The following is a 24,319-nucleotide window of genomic DNA, read 5'->3' on the forward strand; positions in this document are numbered from 1 at the left end:
CAGAATTGTACACGTACAATTACAATTATGCACTTGTAATCTTACTGGTTCTAGCATTTGAACTAGGAACTAGGAACAATGTACACATATACGCTATATTGGTATAGGTATGTTGACATCTGACCATCACACCTATATGAGCTTATTTGACATCCTATTCCAAGACCATGGCACTTAATATAAAGTTGCTAACAGCCTCCATTCTTCTGAGAAGGCTTTTCACAAAAGTTTGGAGTGTGCGTGTGGAAATTCAAGCATGCTGTTGTCTAGCATGTCTTGCCATGTTGTAGCATTAACGTTACACTTCACTGGAACTAAGGGGCCTATCCCAAACCCTGAAAACAGCCCCAGACCATCATCCCTCACCCACCACACTTTACTGTTGGCACTATGCATTCCGGTAGTTAGCATTCTCCTGGTATCCAGTCCAGTGGTGGCATGCCTTACACCGCTTCAGCCGAGGCTCGGCATTGCGCATAGTGATCTTAAACTTGCGTGCAACTGCTTGGAAACCCAATTGATGAAGTTCCCAATGCACACTTTTTGTGCTGATATTGCTTTCAGAGGCAGTTTGGAACTCTGTAGTGAGTGATGAAACAGAGGATAGGTGATTTTTACACGCCATGTGCATCAGTACTCGGTGGCCCTGCTCTGACTTTGTGTGCTTTACTGTTTGTGGTTATGTTGTTGTTCTGAGACGCTTCCATTTCACAAATAATAGAGCTTACAGTTGACCTGGGCAGATCTAGCAGGGTAGAAATTTCATGGACCTGTAGCAAAGCTGGCATCCCGTGATGGTCACTGAGCTCTTCAGTATGACCCATTCTTCCAGTGTTTGTCTGTGAAGACTGCATGGCTGTGTGCTTGATTTTATGCACCTGTTAGCAAAGAGTGTGGCTGAAACACCTGAACTCAATTTTTAGATGGGATGTCCACATAACTTCTCCCAAATTGTAAAACTGGCTGTGTCTTGTTTAAAAACAGAAATAGTGACATGCCGTTTAATGATGTCTGCTGTGATTGGCTCTTTGTTTCTAAATATATTAGTGACTGTTGTGTTTTCCCTTGTACTTTCCAGTTGGTGCAGATGTGTGCAGGTTTTAGAGAGTAATAGAGAACTAAAGTAATGAGTAGAAAAATGACTTTTTCCAGGAAGTAATAAATAAAGAAATCCTATTATTTATGCAGTGTGATAATAAAAAAACAGCTATAATCCTATATTAATCATGTTTTCGAATAGGGCTTTCACTGTGTCACGTAGTAATCTTCCAGTCATTTTATTGATATAAATAAACTGAGATTTTAAAAAAGCCAAGCTTTCAAACCGAACAATAACAAACCATGCATAGCCTTTCAATGATTCCAAAATACTTTTAAAAACTAGGAGACTTTTTAAAAGACTTAAAAATAGAAACAGTATATGACTAAAAGGTAAGACAGAAAAAAGGCTCTGTTTGTTACTCTGAGAGAGACGTGTAGCAGAATGTAAAGTATGCATTATCATCATGCATGCTGTCAACTAAACACTGCTGATCTATTGAGAAGGTGTCAAATACTGTTTCACAGAAGCATTTCAAATGCTTTTTAGGTTTTCACTGACTCAAATGCTTACATATTTTTATGATGAAACATGGTCAGTCAGTAGATAGTAGGGGTAGACACACATTTAAAAATATAGAAACTCAATCTTCATATACCTGGATTAACATTATAGAGAATGTTACATTTATTTCTACACGGTCACAAATGCAGTAAAATTGATGAGTCATAGTAGCATAGTAGCCCAGCATCCAGTATAATTTCAACATATCATTCAGTTCTTTCTTACACATAATGAATATTGTTTGCATCTTTTTCTCATTTAGGATATGTTGCTTAGTTTTTGTGGTACTGATAGACTCCTGCCAGTCAGTGTTTTGGCTTGTTTGTCTGTTTATTTTTGTTTTATGGAAGGGGCCAGGCCATGTTTTCCAAGTTATATTGTTAGATGAATAAACTTAACTAAGTCTAATGAAAGCCAAGGTCTTGCCCTGTTCTGAACCCGTTTTTTTAATAAAGAGAACATTTACTTGTCAGCCAGTCCTTACATGGTTAAACTGTAAACCTCTTGTGCACATTTCCTTTTTTTCCTGCTCTTGTCAACTGAATATATTCTCAAAGATAAACTGCTTTGGGTTCAAGCCGGCATCTCCATGCTTAAATCAGCTAATCTTGTGTGTTAATACCTTTAAACTTTTGATTTGCATTTAGACTATGCATACATCAGATTAGAGTGAATTAGATTAAATTAGGTTTTATGTATCATTAAATGTTTATAATGTTTTTGCAGTCATTATCTGTCTTGATTTGTACCATGATATAAAAGGTCCCTGCTCTTCAGAAACCTTCAGATGTCATTTCAGTTAATAATATGATTATTATAGATTATATTTCTTTAAACGGAATAATTATACAAATGCTGTCTCTAATTTAAATGAATGAACTGATTTTGTGCTTGAAGTTGCGCAATTATTTCATTTTCTGAGACTGATTAGTTGAGACTGATTTCAAGATTAGCATGTATAATGTCTATATGCCAGCACTTTTACTTTCACACCTTTTAAGAGAACAAAGGTGAGAAATACTACTCCCAAAACATTATTATGACTTTTGTGAGGCGTCCGAGTCAGAAACTGTTGACTTTGTTCCCGTCTGTAGAGCAGAGGTTGTGTTTGTTTGGCGGAGCTAATATTTGCTGAAGGGCTTTAGTGTTCTACTGCTTGCTGTAGCGTTCTGCTTCTGCGTGCCTTCCCTCACCGAGCAGTGCGGCTGTCGCTTAGCAGTTACTGCGCGGCCCTCTGTCACCCTCCTTCGTCACCATCTCCTTCACACTTTCACGGCTCAGCTGGAGCAGCGGAGCGTGCGGCCGTTTATAATGACATCATGCAGGGTGATTTATTCCTTGTCAGGTTCTCCTCATTGCTAGTGGGCCGCCGCCCACCGGCGCTCAAAGTCAACACAAAGTACAAAGGTACATTGAGAAATTATTCACAATGTCCTAGACACACACAATCTCTCTCTTTCTCTTCCCCGCTCTCTCTCTGTCTGCAGTATTTTATAAAGATTTCTGCCTTGCATTTATCCTTTGTGATAGTATGATAAGTGATGTTTAGAAGGCAATGGGCCAAATCATTGCACTTAAATCTAGTGACTTAGGGGACCTTTAGGCATTTCTGTGGTATTGTATGGAAGCTGTAAAAGGAAAGACGTGATAACGAGTTGATTTTGTTTTCGTGACATCTTGAGTTATTAATGTCATGTCATTATGTCATGACATAGCAAATGTTGCTTTCCTGAAATATCGACATAATGCAAGATTAGTTGTACTTGAAGCTAGCAGTTTTTTGAAATTGAATATTGATGTAAAGTATCAAACAATAATCTCAATAATGATCTTAATTGATCAGGAATCTGTAATTATTTCGGAGTTATTTCTGTGTGGTGTGGTTTCAGCTTTTGAGCATTTTATCATACACCCCTCATCTTCACAGCATGTCTACACATTTTACACACTGCACATTGTCCCTGTAGTTTTTATTCTGTGAAATCAAACTACATAAAGGCCCAATTCGGTAGAAAATGTATGCCTCTGTGGGCTGTTTTTCTGGTCAGACTGTTTGTATGTCAAGTGTATATTAGGGCTTACATGGACTAGTTGACTAATAAATTGAATAATAAATTCCTATCGGACTGATAAAACCAGTGCACAGAAGCACAGATCAAAGCCACAGCCAGTTTAAATTCTCTGTTAGATATGAGATTCAGAGAGCTGTGGTGATTTTAGCCTGCAGTTTACATCAGACAATTTACATTAGACAGTCTGTGTACATCTGTGGGCAGAGTGCCTGAGGCTGAAACCTACTGAAATACAACACAAAAAATCAGTGTAGATTTTACACCTCAAACTGCAGCATCTGCCACTAGACCCTATTTACAAGCTACTAACAAAATACTTTTCATAGACGTCCTCCCCCAACTAGTTGTTATGACTGCTTATTTTTTTGAATGACTAGTCAACTAGTAAAAAATGACTAGTCTTGCAACCCCCAGTTTATATTAGGGGGTGTATTGGTAAGTAGCACAGCATGCCAGCTATCTCTGAAACAGACTTTGTGTTTGTGTTTTTTTTTTTTCAGAGTTTACTTTCACAGCTTCTGCCCACAGTAAAAAGAAACAACGTCTCACATTAGTAAACCATGGTGAGGGCATCCATATGATGCCTCAGCAAACGGCTTTGTTTTTGCAAGATCTCAAATATATGAAAGATCTCAAGGATATTTTTCTGTTATCTTGGGATAATAACATTTGTTTTCTTGTGATATTGATGTAAAGAACTGGAGATTTCAAGAAAACAATAATGACAAATTAAGTTGTCATCACAGAAAATGGAGTAAATGTGTAAAAGTAAATATGTGAACCCAGTGCCGTTTAGGACTTACATTATATTGTGCGCTTCCAGATTAGCAGCGTGTGTTCATATCTCTGCTGGAATGAAACGTGCCATTGAATGGATTTCAGGTTCAGTACAACTTAAATGAAATGGTATGCGATGATGCACAAGTCACTGAATGTCAGCGCTCTAAAGAAAGAAGCCCACTGACTGAACTTCCCTATTGAATTATGACAGTGCTTACTTGGAAATTTGAATAAAACATTTTGTGTGATGCAGTTCTTAAATACTTAATTGGAAGTGTGCGTTGGGGTACTTGGTGGTGGGAAAAACAGAGCAGACTAACCCATAATAAAATCCAGGACAACAGCAGTTATCACTAAATGGTCTCATGCGTTTTTGAGACCCCTTATGATGGCTTTAAAAGCATTATGACCATAAATTTGAAAACCGAAGCAATGTTGTATTCTGCTGCACCAGAACGGACTTTATCCTTCATGACTTAGCAACAAAGAGGACACCTGGCATTAGAGAGAGAGAGAGAGAGAGAGAGAGAGAGAGAGTCTTCTAGTCCAAAACAAGAGTAGGGGCAGAAAACTAATTAACAGCTGTGTCCAGAGGGATGGAACTGCCATAATAAGATAAGGTTTCCAGGAGAATCAAGACTGCTACTCATAGGTTAGCAGTGTGTGAAGTGTGTGTGTGTGGGTGTGCACATACAGAGTTGTGTTACATGCCCGGAGTGATTGTTAGTCACCTCTTCTGTTCTGCTTTAACTCCTGCTTCCTCCCCTCTTCATTAAAGAACTGCAGTCTCCAGTCTCTGCTAAACAGTGCACCTTCTACGCATTCCTTTTCGTTAGCCTGCTGCCGTTTGTAGCTGATTCGCTTCTTCCCCACTGCACTCATCCATCATTTTGTCTTGGCTGGTCACCTGCCGTCCGCAGCCCGGCAGAGCGTTCCAGGACTCGGCTGTATGTGTATGGAGGCGCCTCTTCACGGTGTTTTGGGCTTTGTGACATTTCCAGGGCACGACAGACACGTGTGTTCTCTTTGCAGAGAGAGTGTGTGAAGCCTGCGGGGTGCGATTAGCTAGGGGAGAGACTGCGAACTAAGCATATTAGGCAGTGCTACAGTGCCTAAAGCAGTGACACCCAAATTCGTTTCTTGAAGTTTAGTAAGGTTGTAGTCTGCACTAGGGGTGGGCAGTATGCATAAGAAATTGCATCACGATACGTTTTCCTCAGTATATCGTGGATGACATTAGTACTTCTAGAACACTGAGAGCATTTATCATAAAAAACATACATTTAAACCAGTTGACCCCTGGCAGAACTGACTGGCACACCTCTCAGCTAGTTACAGTAGTCGCTGTGCAATAATTCTTCTGTCAAGGGAGGAAAAACAAACCTGCAGTGGCAGTAGCAGTAAATTATTCTGAATTATTGGGCTAAGAGAGGTGAAAAGGTATTACTTTAGAAAATTTAAATACACTATTCTGACCATCTGGAGTCTTATAAGTTGGTTGTTATTTTCTGCTTCTCCAAATAATCCCAAACACATTCAGTGATGTTGAGGCCTAGGTTGTGGGATGGCCAGTTCAGTGTTCTGAGAACATAGGGCTGAAAGATTGATCATATTTATATTGACATTGCAATTTAAGAGAGTGCAATTTCCAAATCCCAAGAGCTACAATAATATACATATGTATATTTAAACTTTATTTTTGAAAAAGTAGGCTATATATATATATATATATATATATATATATATATATATATATATATATATATATATATATATATATATATAGCCTACTTTTTCAAAAATAAAGTTTAAATTGGGGAAATTCAACATAATAACACAGAGCTTGTGAACTGCCGGTAGATAAGTTAGACCAATCATAGGCAACCAAACCTCCATGCGTTATGACATTGCAGTCACAACTTACAGGCTGTCCGGCAGACTACATTCAGGGTCAAGCCTCAAGCTAGAAAGAGTGGATATTCTGGTGTTCTTGGCAAAAAAAAGCCTGAGCCTTAATTTATAAAAAATAATTGCAATTTAATTCGCATTCGCAATACTGGTCAGAAAAATCGGACTTAGATATCTTCCCCAATCGTTCAGCTCTATGAGAACATCAGCAGTTTCTTTGTGTAATTTCTGTATATTTCCTTTTCTCAGTGACGGCTTCCTGACAGACACACTTCCTTTCAGACCCATAGCATAGAGCTGTGGAGCGTTTCAGATCTGAAGCAAGGGTGATTTTCTCCTTTCTCTCAAAGATGGAAGTGAAACAGCAGTACTGTTTTGATGGTGTGTGTTGTCCAATCCAACTTGTTTGCAAACCTGGTATGCCCAGAACATTTGTGCTGGGAGCTGAAATAAAGCAAATCTGATGGTCCCTGAGGACTGGACTTCGAAATACTGTGTTAGAACAGTTAAAAAAGTCAACTTTCTGAAAGAACTATATTGAATATTACTTTTTTCCATACAAGAATATTTTTTTGCATTTAACAAACATCTAACAAGCGTCAGCATACTATCCCCAAACTTTGGCTGTGTAGAATTTTCAAAGGCTGGGCACTACACCAGAGTTTACCCTATCCTAGCCTTTACAAGCTACTTTTCAGTTGGAGAGAAACCTTAGATCTTTCTCATGCCAGCAGTCTTGTAGTGTGGGTGGATGAAAGATGCTCCAGCGCTAGCTGTTCCGAATTATTTTCTGGCATGTCAGAAATTTCAGTGGGGCTGCTCTAGTGCAAGCTGTGTTGCATAGACTGCTGTCAGCAGCCAATGGTAGATGGGTGGGCACTGATCATCTGATCCAAAATTGTCCCTTCATTTGATATTCAGTGGTGTATCAAACATCACAGACAGGAAACAGTTCCCTTTTAGTGTTTTTTACAGATGCAAATACCAAAATGCAAGTGATAGAAATCAAAATCTTGTTTAAATGCACATTAAACATCCCTCAGTAAAGGTGCCATAATGTGAGCAACTTGTTTTGCATGCACTGATTACACATGAGACGTCCTATGATGGTGAGCCACATGCCCCTGGCTACAGAATGAATGGAGGTACTCTTGCATTAATCATGAAAACGCATGTAGTGTTGACTTGAGCTGCTCTGTAATAATGTCATGGAATCATATGCCCCAACACCTCTTAAGGCCATGAACTACTCTTGCAGTCATTTCTCTTGCAGGCATTTCAGCACGTTAATACAGCACTGTCATTCAGCAGTGGTTCATTTACACATACTATTGAAATAAATATCTCTGATTAAATTTACACCTTGCAGTACAATGTGTCCTCACTATCTGAAATTCGATCTGGTCTCACTTTTCCTTCTAGCGGTTTGTTAAACCAAGCTAAAAAAAAACTTTTAAGAGCTTTGATTTAGCTATAAAAACCTTAACGAAGATACAGCTATGTGCAAAAGCTCCTGAATAAAACTTTAGTGCCTACCTAATTTTGTGATCTTTCCATTTCAGGGTCTTTTTGCATTGACATTCTGTCTAGTGATATTCTAAAAATAAGTAAGGTTTGACTGATGAATCTAAATTTGTAATTGGGATTGCGAGAAGCAGAAAATGTAACCAACTTCTAGGACAGAACGTTAGAGGTGTGAAAAAATATCCCTGCAGCTTTCTCTGTAAAACTGAAAGCAGGCCTCTCAAAAAGAATGAAAGCTGTAGTAAAGGGTGAAAGGGTCATTTTCTGCTTTTTGTTTCTTTACATGTATTTAACCTCGTAAAATCCCAGGCTTATTACATACTAAGTCTAACTATTCAGTATCTACAGGGACTTCAGTGCAAAACCATTGAGCTATTCTTAGGTTATAGACGTGTGTAACAGGACTGTATATTTTTAATTATGTATTTTATACATATGTTGCCTGTTCAGAGTGGTGGTTTGTAACAAAAACAAAATAAAAATTGGCATTGATAGATCATTTTTTAGATTCGTTTGTCTTCTTCATCTGTTAGCATCTCCAAAAACTCAAACTTAGAGTTACAGACCTGAACTAGGTGCAAAATCTCCCGAATGAAACATAAACGAAACTTTTTTTTTTTCGATAGGTTTAGTGCAAATAATCTTGTTGGAATATTTTGTTTATGTTTTTTCTCATTGTGTTGGTTTGCAATGGCCTTAAGTCTACAGAGCCTCCTTGTCCACATTTGACAGATTTAATAATAATTACATATGAATATATCTTTTTAGCATCTAAATCTGTTTTACATTTGATCATGCCCCAATGTCTATCCTGATTTCTCTCTGGAAAGTAATTCCACGTTATGTGGTAGTGTGTGCTTTTAGAACTGTGTCCTTCCCCTATAAACAGCTGTTTACAATGTTTCAGTAGGGCAGATTTGATTAGTTATTTTCACAATGAATCAAGGGCAGCCATATAGCCAGTCAGATAAACTGGAGCTAAACTCTGCCTCTCTGTCTCGCTCAGCTCTTGAGCTTTATTTCTGAGAGCTCACATGATGTGCTCTTTCAATGACCCCATATTTCCTTTAATATATTAGCTTCAGCTTCTTACTTGGGGCTTAATTGTCCCTTGTAACAAGTTCTAAAGGGCTGAAAGATGTAGTAAAAGTGGCTCTAACTTATGTGTATACGACTGCAAGGCTGCAGGGCTGAGTTAGTGACTTATATGTATAGATTGTTATATTGCACCTTTTAATATTTTATAACCAATTCATCTTTAATTAAGGGGATTTTATAGTTTGCATTAATGGGGATTAAATCTCTTTAATGATATTGTTTATGCACTATCTTTGGCTTCCAGACTGCGATGACAAAGGGAAAGAGAAGCCTGTTTATAACACAGCAGATTCAATCCCATCCTGACATTGTTTTGACTTACAGGCATGCAAAAGGCATTTGCACACAGCGCTTCGAAATTCACGTGTCAGAATCTCTGATCCTTGGAATTCTTGTTTGAATGTGCAAATAAAACAAGGACTTTGGCTCCATATAGGGCAAAAAGTAAATCTTGTCATAACTCGCAGTGCATGAGGCAGTAGGTGTGGAAAATACACACATTGTTTCTCCGTTTTTGAAGCTTTCATTGTTGTTTTCCCCATGCCGGTGAAATCCAATTAGAAGAAGTAATTGGTTTTCAAATGAGCTCATTTCATTTGAGTGTGAACGGATGAAAGTGCTTTTGGCGAGCTCCAATTTTGCTAATTCGGAATTAGGTTTCAATCATACACATAAGTAAATAATTTATCATAACTTGGCTCGCTGGTCAGCAGGAAGGTCAGAGGCGGAGTATGAGGACTGACGGGCCATCAGGTTTGGCAGATCAGCCTCTGCTTTCGCCTTGTGAGAAAGCACTCCGTCTCCTTTGAAATGCAATGTTACTGTAACAGTGTCATCATATCTCCATACTGTTGCAGCAGCACCATGAGGATCACTGAATGGGACGTGGGAGCACTTGCGTTGATCGTGGTTCCTGTGTTCTACCCCAGCACTGCAACGGTTCAACTGCACTTCCCCCCCTTTTTTTTGGCATAGCAAATCCCAAAATGTGAAGCTACACGAGTGGGAAGTCGGAGCTCGGAATTGTGTCAATTTTGGCCTCCAGGTGTTAGAGCCACAGAGTGGGAATACATGAAATGAAAGCGAGTACTGTTAGCAAAAAGCTAGCCAGCTATCCTTAGTGATATGAGTTATAACTTTTAACGTCTATGATGAATTTACCGTCCAAAAACAGGGAACGTTATTGTCAGTATTGTAGTTTAATCAGCTACTATGTCTGTATGTTGACAAATTTAATTTAAATGTAGGGAAGTTCTTTACTGTTCGATGGTAGGGCTGTACGATATTAACCAATGTTTAATAAAGCTGTCAGATAGTTTTAGTAAAATAGTGTGCCTCTGACTGGATATGGCACAGGTACAGACCTTTTTTTTGGATGTGTAAACAGAAATCTAACTGACCTCTCCTTTCAGCAAATTGCAAAATAGAAAATTACAAAAGAACCATTTACTATTGAGCAAAATAAAAAGAAATTAATTATTAACGGCTACTTACATTAGAACTGCAAGCACTGTTGTGCACTGCTTTTTGAGAAACAGTCAGCATTACCTCAACAACTTTTTCTATAAAGGCAAAAAAACCAAATAAATATATGTTTATTTTTTTAGACACACAAGAACCAATCCTAACACAGAGAAGCACTCATTAGGCTTCTACCACTAATGTAATGACATCTCTCTGGCACTGCGTGTGTGAGGTAATTTGACCTTATCAGTCATCATAGGTCTTAACAATGTGATTATTTTGGAAACTCTTAATGTGATAAAAATAAATATGAAATTTATTGTGCAGCCATGTTGGTTTTACGTCACATGCTTTCTTTCCAGCTGAGGAGACATTTTCTTTGATTTTTCCTAGACTGAGGATGGAAATTCCTAGTTATGAGCTTATTTTTGAAGACTTTTGTGTCATTTTCTGCTTTTTTCCCTGATGGTTATCAAATTAAATAAATGAAAAATGGTTTCTGACTATATATGTGTGTATATATTTGCCTGTTTGAAATGGTAGTTTGAAACACAAGGTAAAAACTGGCTTTGAAACATTGTCTAAGAATAGAGTAATGGACAGAAATAGCCACTTTATTCCTCAGCATTTAAAGGTTAATTCATCTGAGACTGTGCATGCAGCTTCCAAGTAATGGCTTCTGTAGCCTGTTCTTCATTTAGCAGGATTGGGAGGAGTGTGTGTGTTTGGAACTGCCTGGGCATTGAAGTCTCAAAGGCAGTGCAGCTCTCCGCCCACTCAAAGCCCCCGGGTACTCTTGCCACACCGCTGCTTCACTAGTGTACTCAATGGGGGGCTCTTATCTAATCATTACATCCTTACTGCAACTTCCCCAGCTCGCCTTTGGTTGCATACCCCATACTGTTTATCCTTCTAATTTCCACTCTCCGATGACTTAACCACAGCCTCACTGAGGTTCGCTCATGTACGTTGTCCCTCTATGTCTCTCTAAAACAAACACATGCACATACACACAAAGCCAGGGTTTCACACAGAGCATGCTGTGGCATCCTTATGTTTAGAGGTTTGAATGTAAACATGGGCGTTCATGCACAGTGGTCCACAGAAACTCATGTCAGCACATGGACATGCTTGCTCTTCATTTAATTACATGCTTGATGACTCTCTATAGATTAACAACAATTGACCATTTTTACACTTTCGTACTCAAGGTAGTGGAAGTTGTCATAGTGGGGAAAACATTACAGCAGTGGTGATGTTACAGCAGTGGCAAAGCAATGAGAATGTCAACGACTTACATTTTTATGTCCTGATGGAGCAGTTTTCATTTTCAGAGAGGAGCAAGCTTTACAAGGTCTATATTAAAGCCCAATCCCATTTCTTCTTTTTACCCCTACCCCTTGTTTTTGAGTGTTACCCTAACCCCTTTGAATGAAATGAGACAACCCTCAAAAAAAAAATAATAATAAAATAAAAAAAAACGTTGCTTCATTAACAGGCTGCTAGCGGTGCTCTGTAGGCGACCCGGCCCATGTTCAGTGATAGCAGAGGAGGGTAAAGTTCAGCAGCCTCAATGCTGGGCTTTAGTTACATTTAGGGCATCATACGCTTTCAAAGGGGGGATATAACACAATTATATATTATCGCCCACCGCTAATTCTTTGGTGATACGAAGCTTGAAGTCAGCTATTCAGCAGGTTCTTGTTCGAATTTTCCCATTCCACCTTAAGTGGTGCAGCAGTTACATTATGGCACTTGGCATATGGCGTCAATACTGCTGAACTATTTAAGGTGGAACGGGAAAGTTAGCTAGCTAACTACCGAGACATTAGCATGCTGTTAGCAATTTTTTTGTGCTTGTTATGAAGAAAACGACCATAATACATTGAAACGACATTAAACTAAGATAATACAATGATTATCGTGATTTTTTTAACTGAGAAAATTCTCACATTTGTGGGTTTCTTTGGTCGCTCGCGCAGCCATCTTGCCAGTTTTTCTTTTTTTTTCATAACACTCTGTTTGGAGTGTACCTCATGTAGCCCTAACACTTCGCCCTACCCCTCTATCTCAACAAAAGTTGGGACACCCTAACCCTAGATGTGAACGCGCAAAACAGAGGGCTAAGGGCTAAGTGGTAGGGGCAAGGGGTGAAATGGGATTGGGCCTAAAAGTAAGCTACTGGTGTCTTTTGCTTTAGCACAAGATGGGAGAGTGGTACAGATCTAAAGAAGGTAAAAAGCTGTATGTAAGTGAGAGAGAATATGTGATGTTTGTTATGTCTGTACATAAAATAAAAACTGGTGGTGTTACATTAGTGATCTAACATTGATCTAACATGGTAGATGAGCCAGTCAAATGTGTGTTATACTGTGTAGAACACTATGAACACTATGTTTTGACACTTGTTTGTAGTAGAAGTTAACATTAGTGATGATACTGGTCAAACACTGATGTAATTAAACATGTCATGTCAGTGTTTCATAAGAACACAGAATACAACCCAGCCATGAGCAGCACTGCACACTATACAACACAACTTGAACACTAGAGAAAAATGTTAAAAAAGTTAAATCACATAATACAAAAGACAATTAAGTGTAATTGACTACTGGCTATGTTAACTCCCAACCAGCACAACACTGACTGTATTTTAGTAAACATTAGCAGCTTACATTGGCTGAGCTCTTTGGGTAATTTAAGAGAACATCACCTTCATAGTAATGCAGATAATTCTTAAAGAAAAGCTTCTAGGCCAAGCTTGTCCCTCTCTGAAAATAAAAATGATAAATGAATGACATATTTCATGGAAAAAAATATGTAAATACCTTTAGTGATGTAAAAATACATTCTTCTACATTCGTATTTATAAACACCATCAGTGCAGTGTAGTTTTCCTTACTCTTTGAACTTCTGCTGCATCAAATCCAGACATGAAAACGGTGTAATTTAAACTAGGGCACAACCAATGTTGTTTGGCGGATGATATCAGCCCATAATGATGACCCAGCCAATTATCAACACTTTTCTCGTTGCAGATTTGAACTAGCGATTTCCCTGTAAAAAAACATAATGGTTGTGCCATACCGATATAGACTGAATCACAGTGATATAGGCTGACCTTGTTAAACTAGTAGATCCACTCACCCCTGGTGTTACAATATTTAGATTGTTCAAAACTATAAGAGCTGATTTCCCAGACCCAGATTTAAACCTAAGCCTGGACTAAAGAATTCTCTATAGTAATTCAGCATTCACACTGCAGTTAAGTCCAACTCTAATCTTTGTTCAAGAAACCAGTGCTGCTGTTTATTTGAGTTTCTACTGTTTGTTTTAGTTTATAAAGTGTGACAGTAAAGAACTGACACTCGTGTCTGTCTGTGAAGCACTATTTCATTAAAAGTATTATAAGATCAAATAAAAAAATCCAAATGTAAAATTATATTGCCAGATATTATCGGTTATAGGATTTTTTTTATCCCCTTTAAATCAGTATTGGCTACAAAATTTTTGTATAATAAACATATAAAAACAGGCATTCTGTTAGAATGGGGTGCTTAAAAGCAGTAGGACTACCCAGTCCCGGTCGTTGAGATCTACAAACCTGCATTGTTTAGCTCCAACCCCTATCTAGTACACCTGATCCTGGTACTGAAGGCGTTTACGAGCTTCACAGTATTACAGTCAGGTACTAAAGGCCTTTAGGAGCTTCACAGTATTACAGTCAGGTGTGCTAGATCTGAGCTCTCCAGGTAGTAGATGTCTAGGACCAGGACTGGGCACCTCTGTCTTACAGCATCATGAAGTGCTGTTGTAAACATTAACACACTGTTGCCTTTTCCCATCCACAGCAATGTAGGATTTGTAAGGGCACAGTAAACATCTACAGCAATGCTTTTGCTGTAGCCTTGCCATTGAATTGCCCTTTGGGCTAATGCAAAGTGACACACAACATTGGTGTATGGCCGTTGCCTGAAAAGATGCTATTTACATCCCACCAGATGAGTCATCTGGAGTTGAAATGTCCTCAGGCCTGCATATGGCCTATCATTGTCACAATACCCTACTTACAAATGAATCCTGGGCTCTGTGCCTTATTGGACATTATAATGAAATCAGTCATGTGTAGAGCCTTACTGCTCGCAGAAATAGGTACTGCGATGAAAACTGTGTATTATCCCATGTGTGGGTGTGTGCATGTGTCTAACCGATATGCATAGATTCCTCGTTCATCATAAATAAGAATTAGCTACCTTTGGTGAAGGTGACAGTGTTATTTTGAGACAACAAAAGCAAACTCCTCCACACAAAAGAAAACTAAAAAGCAGAACAATAGAAATGAATAGAAAAAATACATCTCTTCAAAGCAGTTATTTTTGATATAAAACAATAGAAAACCAAAAGTAACTCTTTAAGGTCTAAGCCAGTGATTCCCAGCCCCGGTCTTGGAGGACCCCTACTCTGCACATTTTAGTGCTTTTCCTGTTTTAACACACCCAACTCAGCTCAATACGAGGTTGTTAATGAGTATCGGGTGTGTTGGCAGCAAAGAGAACAGTAAAATGTGCAGAGATATGGCCTCCAGGACCAGTGTTGGGAAGCACTGGCCTTAAACTAAAAGTGGCTGCTTTGGCATATCTTTAGATCACTGACTGACTTGAGGATATATTGCATGCAAGTGATCTAGGTATGTATTTTGCACAAACTCAGGTTTTCAGATATACCAGTTACGGAGCACAAATACAATATAAATTATGACAATGGTACGAAAAAGAATAACACCCAGAGTCAAAAAAAAACTTTGCCTCAACCTTGGATGTGGTTTGAGTGGTTTGAGAGACGTTTTGGGGATATTTTTACGAAATCCGTTCTGGGGATATTTTTGGGTGACTATTGACTTCAAGTGTTAGCAACATTAGCTTTGCATCTCAAGTTTTAAACTAAAAGAAACAAAATTTGCACATCAAACATGTCTTGGACGATCGACTACATCTGGAGTTAAGTTGTGTAATTTGAAAATTAGATTTTTCACTGAACCGTTCTTTTAAGGTGGAATTTTGAAGTGTGTCATCTCAAAGAATTCAAATATAATGTATATATTTTTTTATATTATTTATATTATAAAATGAAAGATTAAGTGGGCCAGCAAACAAGAAGTGATGTCACACTGTCAAATTGAAATTGCACAGTAACAAGAATTAGATGCTAGCCTGTCAATATTTTTCAATATTTGGTAATCAAATATTTGATCTTACCTCTTGTTCTTTATTTTGCTGAATAAAACAACAGACAATATAATTATTATGGTTGTTTAAATTCGGCACGACTGTTCCAACTTGTTAACAAACCACATAAAAATTGACCAGACCCCGGTTTAAGCCTATGTCTGGACTAAAGAATTAAAGTACTTAAAGATATCTTCACGATAAACAATATATATCATGATATGTATTGTATATTGTGTAGATGTCTTTAAGTACAGTAATATTACATTTTTGCCATTTTACCCACCCCAACCCACAATAAAGAAACAGAGATACTCTTATTTTGAGTCAATTCACTGTTTTTTTCAATGCATCGATTAGAATTCATCCCGGTGAAACATGGTACATTGATCATTAAAGAACAAAAAGGTTTTTTCAAAATAAAAGTCGTTTACATTGGTAAAGAACGATTTAAAATGCTACAAATAGCCTGTATAGCCTGTAGCCTCAACCTAGCCTATTTAGAGCTTGTTCCTTTGGAATTATCTTTCGTGCAAGAAACAGGGTTGAAGTCATTTTCCTGATTGCATTTTTGCCTGAGAAATATTAGGGGAAGTCCTTTAAGAATACTTGTAATGCTTTGTAATATATCTTTATATATAAAGAAACGTAAATCCAATTGCTGGTTAGTTTATCGAAACAAATCACACTGTTATTAAGTTATAAGAATTGCTTTTGAATCGAATCAGAACCCAAAGAATAGTAAATCAATTCACTTTGAGTTGAAAGATTCACACCCCTAGTCTTAAAGGGACACTCTGGTCAGAATGAATAATGTAACTCTGCTACATCTGTCGTAAACATGCTTGCTCACATCATACAGCAATGCCACTGCAGTTTCTGGAGCGCAATTTCCTGGTTTAAAGACTAGGAATACCCCCTCTGATTGTGTATCTGGAAGTCAGTTTTGAAAGACTACAAGTGCTTTGGGCTGGACTCTTTGGGGTGAGCTCATTAATGTTTTTTTTTTGCTCTGACTGGCTGATTGTTCAACTGAATTATTCCTCTAGATCAGCGGCTAGCAGTAAGGATTTGTTGAGCACCATAGGGATACCGGGTGGTTGTGTGATATATTTCTGAAATGCATCATGGGTATTGTTGTGAGAAAACACTGATGGACGTAAACATGAAAACAATACAAAATCGTGAATTCTGTTGATGAGGCTAAGGGGGACAATGCTGCACTACAGAACACTACATAACAATTACATATTAAATGCTGGTTTTAGGCCTGCATGCCTCTTTAACAGATTGTTTCCCTATGATGTTCAGAATGCGTGTTTGGACTCATCAAATGTGTAGGTTTTCCCAGCAAGGACAACTGCATATGTCAGTACTATCATACAGCCAGGACTGTTCATACAGCCAAATTATATAAACTGGATTAACACACAAAGATATGTAACAGCATGCTTTTAGCAGGGTTTTTAGGGCTTTAATTACTGTGTTTTGAATTGTGAACAAACACATTTACTCACAGACGTCTTAGATCAAATACAAATGATCTCGTTAATTACGCAGAAAAAATTATGTCCATTCTCCTGCGTGGATTTGGGGCCTGTTGTATCTCCATATGCTTAGAAAAAGGACTTAGAGTAGATTTTACATGAGGGCAATTCAGCCCTCATTTCATTCTTTCTGGTTATATCGCTATCCCTGCTCTCTCTCACATGCTCTCTCTCTCTTTCTCCCTTTTTATACAACAAGATTTGCTGAACGATGTCATGAATGAAAAGTGGGCCTGGTTGCTATGGCAACAAGGCATTTTGCTTCCAACCGGCAACATATATTACACTGCAGAATACAAAAGGACTGAACAAAATCAGGGGGTGGGGGGAGTGTACTTGAGCGAGAGCAGAGTCAGTCAATTGAGAACTTTTCCCTCTATTTGTCCCCGGAACCGCAACACTGGCCAAAAATTCTGCGCTGTCTTGCACGCCCAGCAGGTTCCAGTGACACAAGCGAGATTATTTGACCCCCTCTTTTTTTTGTAAGTTTGGCAAATACCGTATGTTCATTCAAGGGGAATGTTACAAAAGAACTTTGGAATGAAAATACGATTATCTAGGGGCTCTCTCTGTGGATCTCAATTCCGTCCAAGCTGATATCTTTTAATGGGGTTTATTTTCCTGCATCCACAGCTGGATTACAGGGTCAGTGCCGCATCAAAGGTTAACCAAGCCTCCTGTGTTTGTAATTAACCCCAATTTTTTGAGGGTCATGTCTCCCTGCCTCCTGGACCAAAGGAAGGGAACCTGCATTCATCTCTCAGATGCTGGTATTTGAATAAAGGTCAGTTGGAGAGGAACGGAAATGTCAAGATTTTTTACGTTGTACAGAACGCCCCAGAAGCTTAAAGGGAGTTCTCCCAGTCATGCATCATGCATCATAATCATGCTCAATTGGAGTCATAATCGAAATCCTCTGACAATCTGCAACAGGCCAAGCTTCAGAGAAAGGGGATTTGTAGGAGAAATTTGGAGAGTGGATTGGATGCTGGGAAATCCTGCTGAGAAACCGCTGCTTTGTAAGTAATATTGTAATGTGGTCAAAGTCATTCTTGGACTATGATAATGAGGAATTAACGAAAATTGCATTATACAAATATAATAATGCCTGTCTCTTGAGTGCGACCTTACAGGAGGCTTCTGGCACTGAGCCCATTTAGGAAGTGAAACTTTGGCTTTTTTGTCTTCGCTGCTGCCAACTCCACCACATATGGCATTGAAATCATCTTTTGTCCTTGTGTCTTTTAGCATAATGGATACAAATGAGGGCGTTGTCGCATGTTGTGATGTGACACAAATAAGCTCACAGATTTTCTGCAGTGCATGTCAGATACTATAGTTCTAACAACACAGAGCTGCAGTGTATATTTCAGAAATTGTTTCAGCAATTATACTGTCCTTGTACTTTATTTTCATAGTTCAGAAAATATGGTTTGTTAAACATCTTCACACACGCACAGTCTAACTGAGAAGCAATACAGAACATTCTAGTTAGAGGTAATGTGTGAATAAAATCCAATTATTTATTTATTTGGAGTTTTATTGCTATTTTATTTAGTGCTACAATTGCACAATAGGGAAGGTGAAGGCTAGCTTGCTTCTTCCGCGACATGCAAAGCTGGCCCCACATCTTTTCTAACTGCGGCTAACGTGTCATCATTGGACCATATGACATTTGCTTTTTGGTGAATACTGCAAGTCAGAGATGTTCACAAGTCGCTTCCTGCAAGTTTAAAGTCACTGGGGTTTGAGTCTGAGACAAGTTCTTCAGTCTTTAGTAAAGAATTTTAGTGTTGTCTTGTGTTAGCTGCAAGTATTGCATTGTACAAATGTAAACTCTAATAAAACCTTTCAGGTTCAACATGGCTCCAAATAAGGAGCCTTTTTACATAACAAGGCTTCTGTGTGAAAGACAGAACTGAAGCGCTGCACACAGTAAATGCAGTGTTTAAAGGAAAGTGACAAAAGTTTTAGTAAGTGTTAAAAGAAACGTGATTTCTACCTTACCTAAACTTCAGCTAAGCCTCATTTTGTCCATCAGACTGACTGAATTAGCATACTTGTTATTTAAGACCATTTTGAACCTGATGCCATTGTAAGCTACAGGAGAAGGACATTCCACTGATGACTGCCCACGACCGTAGCAAAACTGACAGGCAAAGTCATCCATTTACTGGATTGATGGTGGTGGTCCTAATTTAGTCTGTTTTGTTCATGGATTTTTTTTTCTCAAGCTGAAATTTCAAGAGTCTTAGGTCTGTCAATCAACGTGCAACTTGAGTCTGAGTTGCTGACTCGAGTCCCCATCTCTGCTGCCAGTTCTGTGTCTATGTCAGCTAGTAGTCTGCATTGACTAGCACTGTGCTGAATGATAAAGAGGGAAAAAAGCCATTCTGACCAATGAGGGAGGGTGAAGCCTGTTATTCTCTTTTGGACTCCTGACCATGGATGGCTGTGACAGTGAACTCATAACCTCCTGACAGTAGGGCCAACACTTACACCAGGGATCCTCCTCCGGGAGATCTATGTTCCTGCAGAGTTTAGTTCCAACCTGCGTTTAACAGCCTCCCCCTCTTACCTAACACTAATGCATTTGATCCAGCCAGTTCAGCACTTCTGAAGAAGTTATTTAGCTGGAGAATGTGTGGCAGATTGTCATTGAAAGTAGACCCCACAGGAAAGTAAATCGCCATGTCCAGGGTTAGAGACCACTGGCCCTGGCTTAGTGAGTTTGTTCTGTTCCTATGTTTGAAAAAAAAAACGTGATGTTAACAGACCATGTAGACAGACCACAGCAACTTCATTATATGCACTGGTTCAGCTATAAAAGTGGTTCTACTAAAGGGATTTAGTACACCTGTAGCTTAATAAAGTTTAAATATAAATGACCCAATCGTTCAGAAAAACAGCACATCTGTAACTGGAGAACAATCAATTGGCTGTTTCCTGTCACACAGTCATGTATCACAATAATAATAGCCACATTATTCTGACGGAGTGAATTGCTAAACATAGCAAGCCAGCATAATTTCTCAGAAACGATGGGCTGTTTTATATTTATTCGCGATGGCCATCAGCACCTGCTGCAAATGCAAAAATTGCTACAGTGCCTGATAAATGAAGCACATACAGCTATGCGGTGTCGCTGTCTGATCAGGGCACAATACATAGAGTGAGGCAATTAGAACTGATGATCTACCCAGCACACGAACACTATTGATCTAGTAGTGATAGAAGTGATTAAATATTGATAGCATGTTCTTTTTCCATTCAGATCCATTAACTAGGTTTGGTCACAAAATTTTTTACTGTTGTGGAAATAATTGTTATGCAGTGTTACAGTTAAGGGTAGAACTGACTGTTTGCAAAATAATGATTGATACAATCCTTAGAATAAACCTGCAGAGAGAATGCAGTTTGTTAGTCAGAATTATGAGGCAAAGAGATGGTTAATGAGGAATATCTAATTCACCACACACTGTCCATGTCAGCTGGAGGATGGTGGTATTTTATTTCAGTTCCGAAGAAGTTTAAACTATGTGGAAGATTGAACTATGTGGAAAGCACACTCTTGGCTCAGTGTCAAACCTATCAACAGCTATGTTTGCTCTAAGATGAGCTAGGTTGCTAGATTTGCTAACACGCATTTTAATATGATGTCTAATGATAAATTACGTTATAGAACAACATAAAGATTATTTAGCTTTTTCCCATGTAGCTGCTGACAGATTGATTGTAGTCACATTAAACATCAGTGTACAGTGCTCATATTTTTGATTAAGATAATTCCAAGTAAGGATAAATATTAATATACTCGCATGTACGTGCAGAGCTTTCATTAAAGTTTGCTAATAGACCCTCAGCATATAATGTTGCATCAAATAGCTGTAGTGTTTTGTCAATAAATAGCTCATCTGACTTTGACTCTAATGAGTTCTCCTCATTCAACACAAAAAACAGCCGCTTTAACGTGTAGTAGCAAAAGCTATCACTGGTCAAACAGCAAGCAAACAATTCAGCGTTTTCAACAACAGGGTAAAGATTTTGAGTTTTAAAAATCTCCACTCTGTAGAGCATAATTCAAAAGCTCAGTTTGTCAGAGACCTATAACACAGTTTTCAAGCGGGCAGGAGGCCAAAACTCAACGAAAGAAAGTATGTGTTCAAACAATATCCGTATCCATGAGGACGAGCAGGTCTTGTGCATTAGCAGGCCTCGTGTTCATTATTGCAGTAGCAAAGAATAAGTATCATTTAGAAAATCAAAACAGAGTTCACTGAAGTGTAAACAATGACATGCTGTTTTTAACTTTTGACTACAGTTTTGCTGCGGTTTACTTTCCATGCAGAGCTTTTATCATTTTCTGCTGTGAATGTGTTTCTCTGAATCCTTAGGACAGTCGTGCTGCCCTTAAAGCTGAGCTCAGTTTCACAGATCTTACAGGAAATCATCATTTTTAGATGATGTTAAGTGAAGTGTTCTCATACTTTTTACTTTTTTTGCCTCGCTCAGGTAACTGATGTAAATGCGGAGCACAAACATCATCAAGCCAACTAATTGATAACAAAATTAAATTTTTTATTGATAAATTTGATGTTATCAATAAATCAAGTCAATTAGTTGTTGTAGCCCCAATAGCAACAGTAACTAAAGAAGGCACGACAGAGTGTTTGCAAACAGTCAGTTTGTACTCCTAGAATTTTCCTCACACAGGTAGTCGGTTAGCCTAGGTCATTGATTATGTGTTAGCTGTTTTTCATACATGCTAAGATCTTTAGTCTAATTATGAATCATAACTAGTCAGTTCCTCAAGGTCCCTCTAAGTTTCCTCTTCCTTGCTGTTCCATTCTGTTCACTCATATAGTTCAAGATCTGTGCTTTGCTCTTGCAGTCATAAAGCTGTAGTGTCTTGCTCAAGGATGTGTTAAGATTTGAGTGTTGTCTCGAAAGAAGCAGTGGGTCTGTGAGCTACATGAATAAGCAGATGTGTTTGCAGTTCTTTAATGACATAGGATCCAAACAGGGTACTGGAGGGTGCTCCACTCGAGATGGTTTTGTGTCGATATAAAACATTCTTGAGTTCAGGTGCTTCACTATTCATCTGGGAAACGTTAACAGTGATTTGCTTGGATTATGGAAATAAGATTCTGTCATCTTGGACAGGTGGGGTTAATTGAGTTTTTGGCTTAGCATCTTTTCACAGGTAAGATCAAATGCTGCTAAAAGCTCTATTAGCTTTTGGTATGGCTTACCCCTTTTTTATGAAGGCCTTTTGAAAAGTTGTTGCATGATTACTACGGTATTTTGTTTCAGAAGTGTTTTAGAGGGAGAGAATTCCATCGTGTCTCTACCCCAGCCCATTCACCGATGCCTTGAATCACTGTAAGATCTGTAGGCATGGAATTAGAAATCGCACAGAAGCAATAAAGAGTAATTGGATCTCGAGATGGAAATCTCGTTACCAGACATGAGTAAAGCCCTGATGGAAACACTGGCAACTCCTCTGAGCCACTGCTCCCTCACTTTCTTTCTCTCCCTCTCTTTACTGACTTGGGCGCTCATCTTTTATTTGACTCCACAGTTGCTTGTCCAACTGCCATGGGAGTCTATGTAAGCCTGCCACTCAGCAAAGCCTGCTGGGTAAAATCTGTGTGGCCAAGATCAACAGCCATTACAGGAACACTGTTTTCCCAACATTGTGTATTTACAGCTCGCCTAATTGTCGCATGGCAACGTTATGAGCTAAGCTCATGTTCACAATTAATCTAATGCATGTTTGAATCACCCAACTGTGTCTGTGGTGGCCAGAAATTCACTGTATGCATTCACTTTCATTTTACTGCCTGTTTATTTGAAATAAGAATATCTGCTGTTCTTTCATTATAGTGAATTGTGATTGTCATCATCACTAAATGTTTGGAACATTAAATGTAATATTGAAACGTAAAGACTTTGTAATTGTTATTTAAGTTTCTAAATGGCACAGAAATATGTCTGCAGTGCAATATCCTTTCCTTTCTCGGACACCAGTGGCTGCAAACAGCTTTATTCAGTTGCATTCAAAGTCTCCGCCTGTGATTATCAAGCGATTATGGTTTGTTTACTGCCAGGCTGTTTATTCACTCCGGGTCCTTGGAGAAATCCAGGATGGAATTGTTGGTGCTGGATTTTAATTAGATATGGCCTCTCGTCTGCCATGCTGGTTATAAAAGGCATCAACCAAAACCAAAATGCTTTAAGCTGTAGTTGGAAGAAAGAATTGGCTTATATTGAACTGATTTAACTCAGTCTCCTCAAATTTAAAAAGTTAATTGAGAGGTCAAGGAGCTAAATCACTGTCAAAATCAATCTGCCACCTCACACATCTTACTATAAACTCAATAATGCGTATTTTTGCCTGTTCAGTGTCTTTGCTAATTTGGTAATTGTTACTTCGCTGGTGTGCTTTATTCGGTAATCGGCTGCTTTGTTGGTGAAACTCACCTCTGGTCTGCGTGTGGGTGTTTGCATAAAGAAATTAAGCACGTGTGCTAGTTTCTATATGCCAGACACTTTAACATGTGCTTATAATAGATACTTTTCATGTGGTGCCATTGTGTTTAGATTTATGCATGCAGTTTGACAATAATTGATAAAGTTGGAGTAAATAAAACATTTTAAGTTAAGCAAAAGTGATGAAAAGCATTTACAGAACAGATAAATATTCTGTTTCAATACTCAAATGATTTGTTATAAGTTGCACATTATTTTTTCATGTTCTGTGCAAATATTTAGCAGATTCATGCAACCAGTGGTAGCTAACTTTTTGACAATTCTGTAATGCTGCGGAAAATTAAGAATGACTTTCAACTTGGAATTAGGATAATATTAAGTGAATTTGAGATGTCTTGAATGTGCCACGCATAGCAATGTTCAGCATTGTTCAAACAAAATTATTCAAATCTTTTATATCAACAGTTACCTTTAAATCTACTAAAAATACACATTTGTTTAGATGCATTTAAATAAGCAGTGCAAGAGGTTCTAACTAGCTAGGTTTGATAATGATGGATGCAGATGAATAACATAAATTCTCTAAATAGCTGCCTGAATGAAATT

At 38.4% G+C, this 24,319-nt stretch overlaps 1 protein-coding gene across 1 annotated transcript in view; it reads left to right on the forward strand.

Annotated features, from left to right (window-relative positions):
• mdga2a (MAM domain containing glycosylphosphatidylinositol anchor 2a) overlaps positions 1-24,319 on the forward strand; it is a 207,559-nt gene that overhangs the window by 154,431 nt on the left and 28,809 nt on the right. The gene's annotated exons all lie outside the window — the stretch shown is intronic.

The sequence above is a fragment of the Colossoma macropomum genome, unplaced genomic scaffold (assembly GCF_904425465.1).
Source record: "Colossoma macropomum unplaced genomic scaffold, Colossoma_macropomum, whole genome shotgun sequence".
NCBI classification, from domain to species: domain Eukaryota; kingdom Metazoa; phylum Chordata; class Actinopteri; order Characiformes; family Serrasalmidae; genus Colossoma; species Colossoma macropomum.